The sequence below is a fragment of the Vitis vinifera genome, chromosome 15, assembly GCF_030704535.1.
Source record: "Vitis vinifera cultivar Pinot Noir 40024 chromosome 15, ASM3070453v1".
Classification (NCBI taxonomy): Eukaryota; Viridiplantae; Streptophyta; class Magnoliopsida; order Vitales; family Vitaceae; genus Vitis; species Vitis vinifera.
Window position 1 is genome coordinate 9,131,288 of NC_081819.1, and position 17,293 is coordinate 9,148,580.

General features: G+C 33.4%; 1 pseudogene; it reads left to right on the forward strand.

Annotated features, from left to right (window-relative positions):
* The first annotated feature begins 4,340 nt into the window (after positions 1-4,340).
* On the forward strand, positions 4,341-11,038 carry LOC100241453 (protein transport Sec1a-like; annotated as a pseudogene).
* The last annotated feature ends 6,255 nt before the right edge of the window (positions 11,039-17,293 follow it).

Genomic DNA, 17,293 nt, shown 5'->3' on the forward strand with positions numbered 1-17,293 from the left:
ATTTATTTTTTTGTTTCAGAGCTTCATGTTGCGTTTTCTAATGCTCATTTCTTTCGTTTTGTATAAGAATAATTTGATTTTGTTTTAATGACATTGTGGCTTTAGTGGTGATTTTCTTATTCTCGTTTTTACATTTGATTTCTGCGCTTTTCCCTACCTTCTATGAGCGTAAGAGTGGAATTTTTAGGTTTACCTGGGACAAGAAAAGTTTATTTGGACATTGGTCTTGGGTAAGTTTCCTTCGTATTCCCTATTCTTTAAAATTTCTCGCTGTTCTTCAATTTTCTCTTGCATGTTTTGGTGTTATATGTCGAATGTATGTGTGTACGAGCAAAATTAATTTTCAATCTATTGATTTCTTTGTTTTCTTCTGATATTGACATTCCATTGTCTATTACACATTTATTTCGTTTCCTGTGAAAATAAGTTGATTTCCAATCAACAACACTGTGGCTTAAGAGGTAATTTTCTTCTCCTTTTTACATTTGATCTCTACTCCTTTCCCTACTGTTGATAAGCGTAAGGGTGGAATTTTTCAGGTTTCCCGGGGGCAAGAGAAGATTCGTCGGAGATACTTCTGTACGATGTTTATTTCACATTCCCTATTATCCTCCATTTCGCATTGTTGTTCATTCTTCTATTTTATCTCTGGGTGTTGTTTGTAGAATGCATTTATGTATTAGAGACATAATTTTCAATCCTTTGATTTATTTTTTTGTTTCGGAGCTTCATGTTGCGTTTTCTAATGCTCGTTTCTTTCGTTTCGTACATGAATAATTTGATTTGGTTTTAAGGACATTGTGCCTTTAGTGGTAATTTTCTTATTCTCGTTTTTACATTTGATCTCTGCGCTTTTCCCTACCTTCCATGAGCGTAAGAGTGGAATTTTCAGGTTTCCCGGGGACAAGAGAAGTTTATTTGGAAATTGGTCTTGCGTAAGTTTCCTTCGTATTCCCTATTCTTTGAAATTTCTCGTTGTTCTTTTATTTTCTCTTGCATATTTGGGTGTTATATGTCGAATGTATGTGTGTACGAGCAAAATTAATTTTCAATCTGTTGATTTCTTTGTTTTCTTCTGATGTTGATATTCAGTTGTCTATTACACATTTTTTTCGTTTCTTGTGAAAATAAGTTGATTTCCAATCAATGACATTGTGGCTTAAGAGGTAATTTTCTTCTTCTCCTTTTTACATTTGATCTCTACTCCTTTCCCTACCGTTGATAACCGTAAGGGTGGAATTTTTCAGGTTTACCGAGGACAAGAGAAGTTTATTTTGAAATTGGTCTTGGGTAAGTTTCCTTCGTATTCCCTATTCTTTGAAATTTCTCGCTGTTCTTCAATTTTCTCTTGCATATTTGGGTGTTATATGTTGAATGTATGTGTTCGAGCAAAATTAATTTTCAATCCGTTGATTTCTTTGTTTTCTTCTGATGTTGATATTCCGTTGTCTATTACACATTTTTTTCGTTTCCTGTGAAAATAAGTTGATTTCCAATCAACGACATTGTGGCTTAAGAGGTAATTTCCTTCTTCTCCTTTTTACATTTGATCTCTACTCCATTCCCAACTGTTGATAAGCGTAAGGGTGGAATTTTTCAGGTTTCCCGGGGACAAGAGAAGTTTATTTGGAAATTGGTCTTGGGTAAGTTTCCTTCGTATTCCCTATTCTTTGAAATTTCTCGCTGTTCTTTAATTTTCTCTTGCATATTTGGGTGTTATATGTCGAATGTATGTGTGTACGAGCAAAATTAATTTTCAATCTGTTGATTTCTTTGTTTTCTTCTAATGTTGATATTCAGTTGTCTATTACACATTTTTTTCGTTTCTTGTGAAAATAAGTTGATTTCCAATCAATGACATTGTGGCTTAAGAGGTAATTTTCTTCTTCTCCTTTTTACATTTGATCTCTACTCCTTTCCCAACTGTTGATAAGCGTAAGGGTGGAATTTTTCAGGTTTCCCAAGGACAAGAGAAGTTTATTTGGAAATTGGTCTTGGGTAAGTTTCCTTTGTATTCCCTATTCTTTGAAATTTCTCGCTGTTCTTCAATTTTCTCTTGCATATTTGGGTGTTATATGTTGAATGTATGTGTTCGAGCAAAATTAATTTTCAATCCGTTGATTTCTTTGTTTTCTTCTGATGTTGATATTCCGTTGTCTATTACACATTTTTTTCGTTTCCTGTGAAAATAAGTTGATTTCCAATCAACGACATTGTGGCTTAAGAGGTAATTTTCTTCTTCTCCTTTTTACATTTGATCTCTACTCCATTCCCAACTGTTGATAAGCGTAAGGGTGGAATTTTTCAGGTTTCCCGAGGACAAGAGAAGTTTATTTGGAAATTGGTCTTGGGTAAGTTTCCTTCGTATTCCCTATTCTTTGAAATTTCTTGCTGTTCTTCAATTTTCTCTTGCACATTTGGGTGTTATATGTGAATGTATGTGTTTGAGCAAAATTAATTTTCAATCTGTTGATTTCTTTGTTTTCTTCTGATGTTGATATTCCGTTGTCTGTTACACATTTTTTTCGTTTCCTGTGAAAATAAGTTGATTTCCAATCAACGACATTGTGGCTTAAGAAGTAATTTTCTTCTTCTCCTTTTTACATTTGGTCTCTACTCCATTCCCAACTTTTGATAAGCGTAAGGGTGGAATTTTTCAGGTTTCCCGGGGACAAGAGAAGTTTATTTGGAAATTGGTCTGGGGTAAGTTTCCTTCGTATTCCCTATTCTTTGAAATTTCTCGCTGTTCTTCAATTTTCTCTTGCATGTTTGGGTGTTATATGTTGAATGTATGTGTCTACTACCAAAATTAATTTTCAATCTGTTGATTTCTTTGTTTTATTCTGATGTTGATATTCCGTTTTTTATTACACATTTCTTTGGTTTCGTGTGAAAATAAGTTGATTTCCAATCAATGACATTATGCCTTAAGAGGTAATGTTCTCCTTCTCTTTTTTACATTTGATCTCTGGTCCTTTCCCTACTGTTGATAAGCGTAAGGGTTGAATTTCTCAGGTTTCCCGGGGACAAGAGAAGTTTATTTTGGAAATTGGTCTTGGGTAAGTTTCCTTCGTATTCCTTATTCTTTGAAATTTCTCGCTGTTCTTCAATTTTCTCTTGCATGTTTGGTTGTTGTATGTTGAATGTATGTGTCTACTACCAAAATTAATTTTCAATCTGTTGATTTCTTTGTTTTCTTCTGATTGTTATATTCCGTTGTCTATTACACATTTCTTTGGTTTCGTGTGAAAATAAGTTGATTTCCAATCAACGATATTATGCCTTAAGAGGTAATTTTCTTCTTCTCATTTTTACATTTGATCTCTAGTCCTTTCCCTATTGTTGATAAGCGTAAGGGTTGAATTTCTCAGGTTTCCCGGGGACAATAGAAGTTTATTTGGAAATTGGTCTTGGGTAAGTTTCCTTTGTACCTATTCTTCGAAATTTCTCGCTGTTCTTTAATTTTCTCTTGCATATTTGGGTGTTATATGTCGAATGTATGTGTGTACGAGCAAAATTAATTTTCAATCTGTTGATTTCTTTATTTTCTTCTGATGTTGATATTCAGTTGTCTATTACACATTTTTTTCGTTTCTTGTGAAAATATGTTGATTGCCAATCAACGACATTGTGGCTTAAGAGGTAATTTTCTTCTTCTCCTTTTTACATTTGATCTTTACTCCTTTCCCTACTGTTGATAAGCGTAAGGGTGGAATTTTTCAGGTTTCCCGAGGACAAGAGAAGTTTATTTTGAAATTGGTCTTGGGTAAGTTTCCTTCGTATTCCCTATTCTTTGAAATTTCTCGCTGTTCTTCAATTTTCTCTTGCATATTTGGGTGTTATATGTTGAATGTATGTGTTCGAGCAAAATTAATTTTCAATCTGTTGATTTCTTTGTTTTCTTCTGATGTTGATATTCCGTTGTCTATTACACATTTTTTTCGTTTCGTGTGAAAATAAGTTGATTTCCAATCAACGACATTGTGGCTTAAGAGGTAATTTTCTTCTTCTCCTTTTTACATTTGATCTCTACTCCATTCCCAACTGTTGATAAGCGTAAGGGTGGAATTTTCAGGTTTACCGGGGACAAGAGAAGTTTATTTGGAAATTTGTCTTGGGTAAGTTTCCTTCATATTCCCCATTGTTTCAAATTTCTTGTTGTTCTTCAATTTTCTCTTGCATGTTTGGGTGGTATATGTCGAATGTATGTGTGTGCGAGCAAAATTAATTTTCAATCTTTTGATTTCCCATAAGGTGTCATTGTACTATTGGTGCAAACTGCACCATCAAAAATTTGTAACTAGTATGGTTTCTAATAAATTAAGTATTAATTCTAACTTATGTATGTGTTTGCATATATTCAGGAGCTTCCCTTAGTACGATATCGTGCTGCCAAGACCCTTGATGGATCTGCAGTGGCAACATTTCGTGACTTGGTTCCTACAAAGCTTGCTGCTGCTGTTTGGAACTCTCTTGAAAAATATAAATCTACTATTCCCAACTTTCCCCAGACTGGAACATGCGAGCTCCTTATCTTGGATAGATCTATAGATCAGGTTATTATCTATTTTCCTGTTGTGAATTTATTGCCATATTTTCTCAGTTAGATTTATTGAATATGATGATTTTGCATGTTTAGATAGCTCCTGTCATACATGAATGGACCTATGATGCCATGTGCCATGATTTACTGGATATGGATGGAAATAAATATGTACACGAGGTACATCTTTTTGTTATTTTTGTTTTCATGGTTTTGTATGTTAAATATCACTTGAAGAACTTTTGTTGGAGGATACTCAAACATATATTAGATTCCTAGCAAAACAGGGGGTGAACCTGAGAAAAAGGAGGTCCTTTTAGAAGATCATGATCCTGTCTGGCTCGAGCTCCGCCATGTACATATTGCCGATGTATGTCTCATTCATTTATATATGTCTTTCTTCACTGGGATACATGATTATTGTAAGTACTTGTTCCACTAATTGGCATGTCAGGCTAGTGAACGGTTGCATGATAAAATGACCAACTTTGTCTCAAAGAACAAAGCTGCACAACTCCATCAGAGGTTAGCTTTGGCATCTATCTATATCTTTTTGAAACATGTTTGCTTTTGTCATCATGTGATCAAATTTCAGAGGTATTTTCCTGTTAAGGATCACTTAATATGGTATTATCATTCACTACACCTGCTGGCTACTATGTATAACTTCTTTCTCCATTCTTAACACTCTAACTTGGGAACACAATATGATGATATGTTACTAATACAGGTATGTCTACCTGATTGACCACTTTGTAATTGTCATCATTTTGGAAAGCACAGTCCCATTAATTTAAAATATGTATCATCATGGCAATGGAATGAGAACTACAATGAGAAATTAGTCATTTAGGACAGTTTCCCTTTTCATCTTTTCCCCTAATTCTCTATGGGAGACTGTTTTATCGACAAGGATTTAGAACATTTTGTATGAATTTGTGAATGTGGAAATGAGGCTGCTTGGTGTTTCTTATGATAATTCAGAGGCTCTCTTTCACACACAATAATTCAAGATATATCACAAATACATGGAATTTTTCAAACAAGTTTGGCATGTTATGTCTTTATAAATTGCAATTTGAATAGAAGTGCATCAAATGATGTAATATCTACTCTGATGTTATACACTTCTCAAATTGGTTTTTTAATATGCAGAGACAGTAACGAATTATCTACACGAGACTTGCAGAATCAAGCTTTGCCACAGTATAGTGAACAAATGGAGAAGCTTTCTCTCCATGTTGAGGTTGATTTTTTCTTTCTATAAGTGTTGTATTTCTGTTGATGAATGGGCTAGAAATTCATTTCCAAGAGAAAACTTCAAGCATTTTTGCCATTTAAATACAAAGTGATTTATTGGATTCTGAGGCATTTAAGGACTTTTAAGTTATGTGCATAATTATGATTGTAAATTATAATTACAAGATCTTTGTGCAAAGGAGTTTTTTTTCTTTAGTAAAAGAACAGGAAATAACAAGAAACCTTATCAACTATTGCGTAATTTCTTTTTAAGTTTAAGGAATTTCTGATTTTCTAGCACAATAATGACTATAAATTCAAATATTGTTGCAACAGAAATAGGAAACAAAGAAAATAAAAGAACTGAAGGAATTCTTTCTTAATTGTTTAATAGCCAAGAGAGGATATACGGGATCATCCAGTGGTTCTATCTGCAGATACAAGCAGAAGTAATTAAATGATGATGTTAAGAGAGAAGTAGTATTAACATGGACAAAATGAGTGTTCCAAGACAAGTCTTTGTGTTTATTGTCCCACTTGATCATGGCAATGCAGATTGCTGGTAAAATCAACAGAACTATCCGAGAGATGGGACTTCGAGACCTTGGGCAACTGGAGCAGGATCTTGTCTTTGGAGATGTAGGAGCAAAGGAAGTGATAAACTTTTTAAGGACAAAGCAGGTGATATGCTAAAGATTTTTGTCTGCATAGGAACTGATGCACCATATTTCTAAGTAATGTCCATTTTTTATTTAAAATAATTTTGTTTGGAAATGAACTAATGCACCATATTGGGTAATGTCTACTTTTTTATTTGAAATTTGTTTCACTTATGCAGGATGCTACTTCTGAAAATAAATTGCGTCTGTTGATGATATATGCTTCCGTTTATCCTGAGAAGTTTGAAGGTGACAAAGGTTTAAAGCTAACGCAGGTACAAGTGAACTCCAATTCCTGCTTTCTTTATGTGGAATTTCACATTATCCTTTTTCACTTCTCTTATCATTGACTAAACTAGTTGCAAGGGGAAATGCCGAAAGAGCATGTTAAATGCCATCTGTTAAACAAAGAAGGATCAATGGTGCTCTAAAAAAATGTTTGGGCTTAATTCAATTGATCGGCTCTGTTTGATACCTGAATTTTCCTAATTTTTTTCTTTCCCAAGCAAGGATAGATGTCAGCATCAGGCTTGCAGAGGATGGACATACACTTGCTTGCTTTCCTCCTTAATCTACAAAGATGATTTCACACATTAATATGTTAAAATCTTTCATGCTATATCATTTGTGTGAGAGGCAAGAGCTGGAGGTTTTTACATCAACAAACTGATACATCATAATTTTATGATTTGTTTTTTCTAATTAGTAATTGAGTGTTTGACACGAGATTTGATAAAATTATGTGTAATTCAAAACTGTTGGCATCCTTTTTACATGCACACAGTGCCTAACGAGGTACAATTTCTGAAACTAGAATTCCTGTCTTGGGTTTTTTAGGAATTTCAGCCTTTTTTTTACTAGTGTATTTGTGTTCTGATGCAACTCTTTTTAGATTATTATGAAGTATTGATGACTGCTCACCTTTACCAAACTTTCACATCGTCATGTTCATTGATCTTTTTCATCAGTTAGCAAGATTATCACCCGAGGATATGAAAGTTGTGAATAACATGAGACTGCTTGAGGGATCATCGGCTACCAAGAAGAAGTCCAGTGGGGGTTTCTCACTTAAGTTTGATGGTCAGAAGGTAAATAAATATAGTGATTGTAATGCTCATTGAAGATCCTTACAGCTTTCTTCTTACATGATTCTTGCCCACCAACCTAAGGTTTAATAGTTTCTTGATGTTCTTGCTTGATTATTAGGTAAAGAATGCGGCTAGAAAAGATCGAACCACTGAAGAGGAACGTGGCAGTTATCACGATTTTATCCCATGATAGAGGTATGATTTAAGATCATGCAAGATTCTTCACATTTGTTCCTGCAACACCTTGAAAATTAGGAGTAAGTGCTGATAGCAATGACATTATGTAAGCAAGTTTAATAGTTTTTTTTCTAACCAAGACCATCCTTCTGAAACAGTGAGAGTTGTTTTTTAAAATTAAACCTTAGCATGTGGTAATCCTTTTGAAGTATCTGTGGCTGCCAGTATATGGACTGTTCAGATACAGAGTAGCATTGCCTATTTTCATTAGTGTCATTCGTTGCTCTACCCTGCTTGAATTATTTGAAAATATATATATGTTCATTAAACATTCTTTTAGACATAATTTGTACAAGAAGATCAATCAATAGTTTGTTGGGTGAAATATGAAATGTTTTTCTTTTTACTGGGTTGACTGTTGCTATGTAGGCAGTTATTTTGTAAAGGCACTTCTTACTAATCTCAGAGCAAAATAATGTCCCCTGTCTGCCTGTGAAGTTAATTTATATAACAACGTCACTTTGTCTGTTGTGACTAAAGCAAGGAAAAGTTACTCTCTTATTTTACTTATCCAGATAACTGCTTCTCTTAATATGCTATGAGTTAAATGGGTGGTAGTAAGTTACATGCTGTGTCATTTATCAGGAGCTGATTGAAAAACTCAATAAAGGTGAATTACCCAAGAATGAATATCTGTGTATGAATGAACCAAGTCCACCTGTCCCACGGAGCACTGATGGTGCATCTGCACGGACGAGTCAAGCTCCAGCTTCTCAGCCAGTAAAATCAAGACGAACTGCAACTTGGGCACGTTCTCGTGTTCCTGATGATGGATGTTCAAGGTACTCTCACAGTTCTCTTAATTTCTCATGTACTGGATTGATCTATTCTGTACATGACTTCCATTTACAGACTTATCCAGCTTTTGGATTTCATCTTCCTGTACCATATTTGAACAATTTGGTTTATCTAATTTTTTCTACATTGTTGAACTTATACGGTGTGATCCATTATAATATAATATGTATTATCAAAATTTGATTGCTGATCAAAGCCTAGATATTCAAGTATATTTTTGCATACAATTAACAAGTTCTTATTACTTGCTTCTTCTGTCTTTTTTACAGTGACTCAGTTTTGAAGAATGTGTCTGTGGATTTCAAGAATATGGGGCAGCGAATTTTTGTCTTTATCATTGGAGGAGCAACGCGATCTGAGGTAAAATTCTCAAGAACTTTCTTTACCATCACCTGCATCTTGGCCTTACCAGATGTTTTTTCCCCCTTTTTTTCCCTTGATAGGCAACCTGATGGTTTTCTCGTCTTTCCTGTTTTTTTTTTTTTTTTTTTTTTTTTGCATTATTTTGTTGTTGCTGTTGTCTAGCTGCGGGTTTGTCACAAGCTCACAGCCAAACTGAGGAGGGAAGTTGTCCTAGGCTCCTCTAGTATTGATGATCCTCCACAATTTATTACGGTAAATAACTGCTTATTTATCTATTTCTTTTCCTTTTCCTTGTTGGTGATAAACGAAAATCAGGGGCACAAAAGACATTACATTTTGGTTGAAAAACAAATAGTTTGAAGCATTGATACTAGAGCCTCCATCTCCTTTAAAATGCTAGTATTTTCAAGACAATAAAATTACAATTCCAAACCACAAGAACACAAACAACTTGCACTACATACAAAGCAAAAAAATCAATACTAGGAATTCCAAACCAATAGTAAAAGAAACTTTGAACAAATAGCCACTTTGCAAGTTCTGGTAAATGGTTACCAAAGATAGTCAATCCCAAGTTTTCCCCCTAGATGTCCATATTAGGATGATGTTGCAGTGATATGGTGATAGGCCAATACATCAATTCCCCCCTGGATTTTGAAATACCTTGTCCTCAAGTTCAGGTGTAATTATTTGCAGTAAATCCAATGGCCTGATTTTTGAAAGAAAATCTTGAAAGATGATTATATCATGCTCCTACAATTTGAAATTACTCATCCTCTAGCTTGATAAAGAGGATCAATTTCTTCAATCCTAACCCCATCATGTATGATATATTTGTATTGGTTGATGATGAAGGGTGAGTCTGCTCCATGTCTAATCTTTCAGCTTCAAGACTATGCCCAAAAGAAAGACCACAAATTTCTTCAAGTAGTTTCAATAATTCATTAGCCTATCAGTGCTCTTAGGAACTACAAATTCACCAATTCAAATGACACATGCTATAGTTTCTGATCAACGAGTCTTCAAGACTATGCCCAAAAGAAAGACCACAAATTTCTTCAAGTAGTTTCAATAATTCATTAGCCTATCAGTGCTCTTAGGAACTACAAATTCACCAATTCAAATGACACATGCTATAGTTTCTGATCAATGAGTCTTCTATTTCACTAGTACTCCATTTGTTTGCACATGGAAAGTTCTAAAAAATTTCACCATATACAAAAATAGTGTAGATGTACATTATTCACCCACCTTTCTAAAATTTCCAATAGAGTAGATGTCATCTCATTGTCACTCATCATTTTCATTTGTCTTCACAATTTTTAAATCATCATAGTAGTAGTGAACATCTGAAATTCATCATCCTCCTCTTTGATGGCAAGCACTAGAAGATAATGAATCGTATTATTCATTAGCACTCTGGGAGCCCACTTGAGATAGTTTTTGTTTTTCGCTTTAGCTGGAAACTGAGCAGCATTGGTGTTGTAATTTCATACTTTTTTTCTAAGCCATAGGCTGTTCTAATAAAATTAGCCAAATGAGTGTAGAAGCTTTTATCAGGTCTTAAAAAAAGAGTTTTTGGCTTCTCAGAGGATAATCCAAACAGGCCCCAAGTTGTTCTCATTTAAAACAAGAAGATGGCCTATCAGTATACCTAGTTGTCCTCAACTTGTGCAGGATCAAATTTTTCTGTAGGCCATGATTTTGTTTTCTTGTTGGAGCTTTTGAAAGCATGACTCTGACCTAGAGGACAGTCAAGGACTGCAAACATCATTCTTTCCCCTTCTTATATTACCAGCAACAAGTATATTCATGTTTTTTTTTTGTTTCCTTTTTTTTTTTTTTAGAAACTGAAGATGCTGTCAGAAAAGGGTATCTCATTAGATGGCATTAGAATCTAAAATTTGGTTCCTGGACAGACAAGGTCGGTTTTCTCTTTTGTAATTATGAATCTGTAATTCCTATTTTTGTCCCTTTTTTTATCCTTTTATTTATATGTTTCCTTTTTCTTCCAATGATATAGAACTTTTCCCATGAGATCTCATCCTCAGTTGTTCAAACAGAAATGGGCCATTTTTGGCACCACATATAAAGGTCCTGTATTATTTTGAGGGCAGTGTGTCCTGGTCCTTCTAGGTTTTTCCGGGGGGGGCAACATATCCACGTCCTCCTGTAATCAGTAATCATAGCCCTCCACATGTTCCCATTTTTTTTTTTCCTCATTCAAATCCTTCAAATGTCATGTGCATGTAAATATTAGTGTTTATGTTTCTAAATTAATAGATGAAAGAATATGATGTGTGTGCCATGTGCATGTGAATACTAGTGTTTTAGGCTTTTAAAATTAATAAATCAAAGCAGTATGATGTGTGGCCTAGTACATGTGAATGTTAGTGTTTTAGGTTTTTAAATTAATAAATCCAAGGAGTATGATATGTGTGGTTATGTGCATGTGCATGTTAGTGCTTTAAAGTTGATAAATGTGATGTTTTGAGTTTTAAAGTTAATAAGCCAATGAGAAGTGACAACTTAAACTTTTATGATCTCACTATTCATTTTATAATTCTTAGTTGTTAGTTATTCAATTTTTTTTAGGATTTCATAGTTCAGTTTATAATTCCAGTTTGTTGATTGTCTAATTATTGATTGATCCCATATTATGGTATTCTTGTTTTAGAAAATGGTTAATTCTAGTGATGATCCATCTTATGTAGCTTATGTGTTTTTTTTTATAATTTTAGTATTAGTTTATTTGATTTCATGCTATTATTTTCAAGTTCCAAGTTTATTGTTTTTAATTCGTGAATCAATATTAATTTTGTATGCTTAGAATTATATTTAATTAATTTAGTTAACCTTGTGTTATTGTTTGGATGCTTTCAAGTTCGCTAATTTTAATTTTGATCCATCAATATTTAGTTTGAGTGTTGTGGAATTTTAGGTAATCAATTTAGTTAATCACACATTATTGTTTTCATATTTTCAAGTTTGTTAAACTTTAGTTTTTCTTATTCATCATATTTAGTTTGAGTGTTTTTCAGAATTCTAGTTAATTTATTTTAATTGATCTCATGTTACCATTTCCATGTGTTTAAGCTTGTTAGTTTTAATTCTTGATTGATCATAGTTTAGCTCATATGCTATTCAATATTTTAGTTAATTCTTGTGTTGTCTTGCCCATGTTCTAGAATTGCTAATTTTAGTTTTTAATTAATCCTTAATTAGTTCATGTGTTTAATTAGAAAGTTTTGTATGTTCATGTTTCTATATTTACATAATTATATTCCCATACTTATGTGCTTCATTAGTCTTATGTTAGTTTTTTGTTGGCCTTATTTCAGTTTACATGCTTTTAGAATCCTAGTGGTTAGTTCATGAATCAACATCTTGTTAGTTTGTTTAATCTAAAATACTTTGCCCATTACTTTAATGATCCTTAGTTTAATTTGATTTTTCTGAGGCCATTGGAAACTCATGAAGGTTGGCCCTTACTCACCATATTGGTTTGGTTGGTTGTTAAAAATTTTACTTTGAAATTCTATTTTCCTTTGGGTTGCCTATGTTTGATCCTTGTGTATTGTTGTTTACAAATAATACCTTTCCTTAAACCTTTTCTCAAAATGTTCCTCATTAAAATGTATTTCAAAAACTCATTTAAAGTCCTTAGAATTGAAATCTCATTTTCTTAAGGTTTGCATCTTTTTCAGTTTTCAATAAAAATTCTGATTTTGAAAGGATTATGAATCCAAGCTTGTTGTCCCAAATAAATGGGATAATTCTAAGCTAGATTTGTGTATATCAATTGAGGAATTGGTGAAACCCCTACATAAAATCATTTTTCAAAAACCTTTTATTATTAGCTTGTTCAATTTACTGCATCTCTAAAAGGAAAATTCGATTTGACCTATTTATGACGTTTCCAAAATTGTTCCAGCGATTGTATGATATTGTAGACATCTTGAAAATAAATTCAAAACTTTGTTTGAGTTAAAAAGCAATTCTGAGATGGAAGATATAAATGAGTCTTCATTTGTGCATTTACTTGAACTGTTGGTTCCTTTAGTTTGTCATTTTGACCTTGTGGATAGCATGTAGCTTCTGGTGGTAATTTTCATTTTTTTTTACACGAAGGTTATGATTTATGAGTTATGTTGACTAATTTGGAAGATTTGAATTAACTTTGATTCATTGGTTGCTATAGATTAATGTGTTTATATCTTCAAATGGACAATTTTAATCTTAATTTAAGAACTATTAAGGACTTGGATAGTTCAGTGGGGTTTCACTTACCATGGAAATAGGTAATGCCAAATGGAGAACCTCCACTTTATATGTATGAGCAATATCTGTACTACTGAAGTCCACGAATTTGACACTCAAGACTTATCTTCAAGAATAATTTTTTCTGTGGTAAAATGTGGGTTCATTTGAGGAGTTCACCAGTGAGTATGCTTAATGATGAATATTAGAGTTCTCATTTGGTTTTGGGAGGAGTTTTTATACCCATTTTTACTTGTTTATGTATGCATATAGTGGACAATGTTGATTGATTAAATTATGTTCTAACCAGTGCATTCTTGATTAATTTTTCATCAATGAACAGTCTTCATTTTTTGGTGTGGTGATTATTGAGCAAATAATTGAAGATATATCATAAAATATGTCTGTGGCATAGCTAATGTTTGGAGTTGAATGTGTTTTCATGCATCAGCTCATTAGAATGCAATAACAAAATGACACTGTTGTTTCTTGATTATTTCATCATTTTGTAAATTAATTATGCTTGAAATTCACTTTTTGATGGATTTAGTAGCTGAATTTGGTGTTTTTTACATTATCAACTAATAAGTAGTTTAAGCTAAATGTGATTACTGTGAGTTTATAGCAAAAGCCTGAAGCACTGAAGCAGTGAATATGTTCGAGTGAGTACAATCAATTCTTGTCAGATAGGTTGGTGCTAAATCTTGTAATATTCAATTTTTTAAAGGAAAGATGCATCCTGGATTAACGTCCTAATACCAGTTGCTCTTCCTTTTGGAGTGTAACTTGTACCTTTCTAAATAGATTCAACTCATGTTTGAGGCCCTTCAGTATTATTGATTGCCATGATTAAGTTAAGCATAGAAGAGCATGAAAATTCTTCTTATGGAGTTTAAATTAATGAAAAATATGAGTCTTGGACAAGCACAACTTTTTTTAGATGCTCCTGGGAAATATTGATTCAGATTTTGAGAAGATTCAAAAAATGATCAATACTCTCTAAAATGTTAGTTAATTTTATAGAAGATTGTTAATATGATTTTAATTAGTAGGACTTGGAATGAACTGCGAAATTTATGTTTTGAAGTTGAGTACCTGGCCACTGCATTAGCAGAAAAATGACAACCTTATTGGTGATAACAATAGGAAATTCATAACAAACTCATATTTCTTAAGTAAAATCCCATCAAAATCATCTTTTAGAAATCTGGGATGTTAAGTTAAGCTTGTAAGCATGGAAACAAAGTTGAACAAACAAGCTCAAGTGTAACTTCATTTCTCAAAATCTAGTTAAAGATGCCATTTTGTTTTTGTTTTTGTTTTTGTTTTTTTTTTCTTTTTTCTTTTTTCTATAGAAAAATAGTTTCTCCTCTTTTGATAAAACCTTGAACTTTCTATTCTCATCCCTACCATTTGAGTGAGGCCTTAAGGCCCCACTCATTATATTTTATAATATTTTATTTTGTTTGTTTATTTGAGACCTTTTTTTATTATTATTCCAACAATTAAATCTTCTTAACGAGCCACATGTTTATACGTGAAACTTTCAACACGTAACTTTGGAAGCTACACTTACTATCATGCAGTTAGGTAGGTCTTATCAGGCTTCGGTGGTTAGGATATGCTTGTTCCATATATTATCAATTGGAGACACCCTTAGATTTTTATCTAATGCATTCTTTTAAGAAATTTATTTGTGTTTATTATATTTTATTATTCAACTTTGATGTTTAGCAGTGTATCAAGTTTAGAGGGTGCGCCAAAGCAAAACACTTGGGCATTTGAAAAGTTGATCCACAAGGTTGGATCTGAAAACCAGTAGAGTTTAAGTTCAAGGGGAACATTAAGCAAAAGGACTTGGTAGTGGAAAAAGGGTTGTTGACCAAGTTTTCTTGATAGAGTATATTTCTAATTCAGAATGTGAATTTTACTATATCAAAAAATTAATAATAAAAATGTTTTAATTCAAAAAAGGATAAATTGTAGTTAGATGATAAAAATCTTTACTTTATAGAAAAGGACAAAAATAGAATAATAAAGATAATCTTTTAGAATTCGCTTATGGTGTTTTGCTTTAAGAGATTTGTCAGGTCTTTTTTAATAGACAAATTAAATAGTTTTTTGGTGGTTTTTTTATAACATTAATTGGTTTAATTTGTGTTATTGAAAGGACTTAAAAAGTGGAATCTATCTATTTTTTCACTTTTCAGTGATGAGTCCTTTTATCAAACACCCCTTTAGTAATCATGTAAGTAATATCGACTATATTGTTTTGCTTCTGTGTGAATACAAGTTTGGTTGTACATGAGTGAATTATGTAGCATGTAAAGTGACATAGATGCCAGTGTAGAAGCAACTACTTCCAAAGAAGTGAACTGAAACAAGGTTGTTATGGTTTGAAATTTTGTTATAAGACACATTTACATCAGTGGGGACAAAACAACAAGAGTCTCCTTTTTATCTTAACTCCATAATGTAATTTTCCTTTAAATGATCTTGCAATGGTTGACAACTAAACTCTAGATACAATTGTGACCAGTCCTATTCATGTCTTTAATTATATTTTCTGACTCTTGCTCTTCTTAATTACCCTTAGCAACTTACATATTGACTTTTCAACAGGTTGGATCTCAAACTTCACAAGTTGAAATGGTACCAGAAGATTTGCAGCCCTCGCTTGTACCATCAAATAAAGACTTGAAAGGTCTTTAATGGGAAACCTTTGTTGAGAAAGCTGGGATCTAAGGTGAAGCTGACTTTGTTAAAAATGGTTTTGTTGATCACATCAATACCACAAAAGACACTACAGACTAACTTTGGTACACTGTAAGGTTGGTCTCACTGAGGGTAAACCTACTAGCATGTTCTCGTTCCTTATGTTTGGTTGTTTCACTTAAAATGATTTTGCATGAGAAGTAAAGAGAATGAAGACTACGTCAGAATTCATAAACCGAATGGGCAATGCAAGACATAAGAATCTGATTAGACTATTGGGTTTCTGTTGTAACAAGCATGTGACATATCTCTTGTATGATCACTTGCCTGATGGAAATCTAGTTGAGAAGATAAGAATGAAAAAGGATTGGGCATCCAAGTACTAAGTAGAGATTGAAATTGGAAGGGAACTTTGCTATCTTCACCATGACCACTACCCCGCGCCCCACGGTGATTTAGAGTTACGCGACATATTGTTTGATGAAAACATGGAATCTCATCTGGTGGAATTTGGACTGAAATTTCTGGCAGAATTGAGTGAAGTTTCACTCCCATCAAGAATTCCTGGAACATAAACAGGAGGTGGCATACAGAGCAAGCCAAGGATGGGATCATCTTTGGGCCACTTAGGGGTGCACATGCAGCTCCGTCTTGGACCTCTTTCCAATGTATTGAAGCAATGTCTGTTTTAAATAATTTTTTGAAACTGAAACATAAAGACTAAAAAACTGCAAAGGTAAGAACCCTTAAGTCACCAAGCCTACTCTTGGATGGCTTCACATGACTGATTTTTTGGATGTTTAGACCAGAGCTAATGTAAGTAGAGGCAGCAAGCTGCAAAGGCCATTAAATGGGATTGGAAAGGAGGTTCGTGGTGATTCCAGAGAATCCTAAATCGAGGCCACAAGATTGAAAGGAGAGAGACATAGAAGCAAAATTATTGAATATCTGATTGATATAAAGAAAAGAAATCTTCCAGAAACCGCAAGAGATTGAAGTGAGACTACCCTTTTTTTCTTATTATATACTGTTGAAGTTACGCTTAGCTTTGCTGTTGGCCTACTGGTTTTGGTTTAGAAATGTATTCAGGATTTCGGCATCCCAAGTTATATACTGCTGCCATTAGGCATGGCTTGGAGGAGTTTGGTTGGCAGAAGCTTGAACACAAGGCTGACCCTTCTATATAGAGAAGACATTTTGGGTAAGTAAGGATTTAGCATGGTGGATTTTGGGAGCTAAGGATTCAGTCCACGTTTTGAGAGAGAGGATCTGGACAGAGGCGGCAAAGAAAAAGGAAAAAGTGGGGATTCTGATTTTTCAGTAGGAAAATTTTGGATTCTAGGGGGCAGGTTTTTAGAGAGATGAGAAAACCATTTAGAAAGGAGGAGGAT